General features: G+C 36.5%; 1 non-coding gene across 1 annotated transcript; it reads left to right on the top strand.

The window, feature by feature from the left end:
• Window positions 1-2,949: 2,949 nt before the first annotated feature.
• Window positions 2,950-3,053, top strand: LOC142449733 (small nucleolar RNA U13). Its single transcript, XR_012784847.1, has one exon. It is a non-coding gene; the product is annotated as a small nucleolar RNA U13 (small nucleolar RNA).
• The last annotated feature ends 277 nt before the right edge of the window (window positions 3,054-3,330 follow it).

Here is a 3,330-nt window from a genome sequence, read left to right as displayed (position 1 = left end):
CATGGACTGAGCCAATCGGACGCTTTCCTTATTCAGTAAAGAAATCATTTTCCTTTAGAAAGTTTTACACGATTAACATTTCAAAGGTGTTATCATCTTTAAAGCAAGTGGTCTTCTCTTAGCTTTCAACATGCACTGAGTGCCTGCAGGACACTAAAATAGTGGACACAGTTTTAAGCGGCAAGTTATTACAAATCTGAAATTTTCTATGTACATGAAACATATGACACTATGTCAAAGAGAAAGTCATCAGTATTCATCAGTGACTTGAGCTTTCGTAAACTGGTATTTTATTCCATGACATATGCTTGTAGAACTTGGAGTTATACACTTGCCTTGAGGTTTTGTTTCTGGAAAAAAAAACACACACACACGATGTGCAAGTCAATGATTTACCCAAATGAACAGAATTATAACGCATAGATTTTGTTCCAATAACAAAAAATGTTTTCTGAGGAAAAGGAAAACCACCTTCCTTACAGGTATTTCCTTGATTACATGGGAAGTATGAAAATGAGAGATCCTGCAGTGCTTTATTCATTAGGGATATTGCATTTAACAGTTATTTATTAAGCACCAACTATCTATCCTGCAGCTGTGCTCTTGGGATAAAATAGTGGAAACATAAGCCTCTCTCTGCTTTCATATCTAATCATATACATTTCATTAATAAGAAAATGAATATTTATATGAAAATTGTTGGAGTGTTGTAAAGAGGAAGCATAAAACACTCGCAGATTTCCATGAGATAACATACAATGAAATTCACATGAAGACTATTTTGTGTATTCTGGTTTTATAACACTGGCCTCTGAAAATGCACTGATTTATCCAAAACAACTAAAATGAAATAATTATTTCTATAGCTTCTTTAAAAAATCTTAATGATTAAAAATTAGGGAAGGCTGAAAAATGTGCATACTGATATCATAACCCTGTGCTTCATATTCAATTTCTTGTCCTCCATAGTGAAAATAGTATAAGAAGGTAGTATTTATAGAGCAAGCCATTTCTAAACAGTTTATTATTATTATTATATATTTTTATTGGGGATCTTACATCTCTTATCACAATCCATACATTCATCTAGTGTCAAGCACATTTGTACATACGTTGCCATCATCATTTTCAAAGCATTTTCTTTCTACTTGAGCCCTTGATATCAGCTACACATTTTCCCCCTCCCTCCTCCACCCTTCCTCCCTCATGAACCCTTGATAATTATAGATTATTATTTTCATATATTACATCATCCTCTGTCACCCTTCATCCACTTTTCTGTTGTTTATACCCCTGGAAGGGGGTTATATGTTGATCCTTGTGATGCCCCCTTTCTCCCCCCACCTACCCGTTATCCTCCTGGTATCTCAATTCTCATTGTTGGTCCGGAGGGGTTATCTATCCTGGACTCCACCTGTTGCAGGCTCTTATCTGTAGCAGTGTACATGTTCTGGTCTAGTTGAATTTTTGAGGTAAATTGAGGTCATGATAGTTGGGGGGGGCATGCGGCGGGGAAGCAGTGGAGAACTAGAGGAGGGTTATATGTTTCATCAGTGCTATACTGCACCCTAACTGCCTCGTCTCTTCCTTGTGACCCTTGTGTAAGGGGGTGTCTAATTGTCTACAGATAGGCTTTGGGTCTCCACTCCCCGCTCCAGCCCCACTCACATTGGTATGATTTTGTTCCATGTCTTAAATGATCCCATATAAGTGATGCCCAGACCCATCGACACCTCGTGAACAAACAGGCTGGTGTGCTTCTTCCATATTGACCTTGTAGCATCTTAGCTAGATGGCCATTTTTGTCTTCAAGTCTTTAAGACCCCAGACACTTTATCTTTTGATAGCCGGACACTATCAGCTTTCTTCACTACATTTGCTTATGCACCCAATTTTGTCGTCGACAGTCATGTGGGGAAGGTGAGCATCCCAGAATGCCGGATTATTAGAACAAAGTGTTCTTGTGTTGAGGGAGTACTTGAGTGGAGGCCCAATGTCCATCTGCTACCTTGGTACTTCACATATAAATACATGTACATAGATCTATTTCCCTATTATTATATATAAATATATTTACATATGGACATGCCTGTATTTAGACTTCTATAAATGTCCTTTGCCTCTAAGTTCTTCCCTCTATCTCCTTTTACTTTCCTCTTGTCCCCTTGTCATGTTCAGGCTTCATTCGGGTTTAGTAATTCCTCGATGTTACATTGCCCTTGATTAAGCCCCAGTAGGCATCCTACAGCCTTCTATCTTTTTAGTTCACTCTAAAAAGTTTTAATGGAATACATTCAACCCTCTCTGACAGTCCCCAAGGATAAAATGACAAAATAGTTATAAATGTGTCATCAAGAATCTTTGAAGATTACAATTGATAATTGGCATTTGGCACATGAAAGATGGAAACAAAAAAGGATCCATAGTTGGAAAACATGGTCTCTATGATAGGAATAAGATAAGAACTGAAATGATACAATTTTGCAAGATAATCACCTATTAATTGGAAAAACCTTTTTTTCAACAACACGAACATTAACTATACATGTAAACTTTGCGAAATGGAATATAAAGGAATCTAATCAACTATATCTGTGGAAAGAAATGATGTGGAAGCTCAATGTCATCAAGGCCAAAAGCCAATTGCAGGAAGGACCTCAATTACTCATTTGTAAGCATAAGTTGAAGCTGAAAAAAAAACAAAACAAAGTCGACAAGATTCAAAATATAACCTAGAGTATATCAGCCCTAAATTTCAAGACCATCTCAAAAATACATTTGGTTCATTGAATACTAATTACCAAAGAATTAGATGAGTTGTGGTATGACTTCAAGGAAATTATACCCAAAGTAAGCAAACATTTATTTCAAAGGCAGGGAATAAAGCAAAGATCAAAATGGATGTCAATGTAGATTCTGAAACTTCCTCTTAAAAATAGAATAGCCATGATCCTTTTCCGGTTCATAAACATGATGATCGGGTCCTCACGCGTCTGTGTGACATGTACCTCCCATATTACTTGTTACGACGTGGGCACATTACCCATCTGACACGAAAAAAAAGAAAAAAAATAGAATAGCCAAAGCAAAATGATGAAGTAAAAAAGTGGAATGGAAACCTTCAAAGGATGACTGAAGAAGACATAGTAAAGAATTATAGTGAATTGTGCAAAGTCATTGGGTAGGAAGCAAAAATATAATTTTATTGTTTCATAGTACTTTCAGTATTAAAGGATTCCATGGGCAAAATTAAACTATGCAAAGAACAGAGCCTCAAAATTTCAGGAAGACCCATTAAGAACATATATGGATGACTCAACGTTGTTTGCT

This window comes from Tenrec ecaudatus, chromosome 5, assembly GCF_050624435.1.
Source record: "Tenrec ecaudatus isolate mTenEca1 chromosome 5, mTenEca1.hap1, whole genome shotgun sequence".
NCBI lineage: Eukaryota > Metazoa > Chordata > Mammalia > Afrosoricida > Tenrecidae > Tenrec > Tenrec ecaudatus.
The sequence above is the reverse complement of the archived record's forward strand: the minus strand, read 5'-3'. Positions and strand labels throughout refer to the sequence as shown.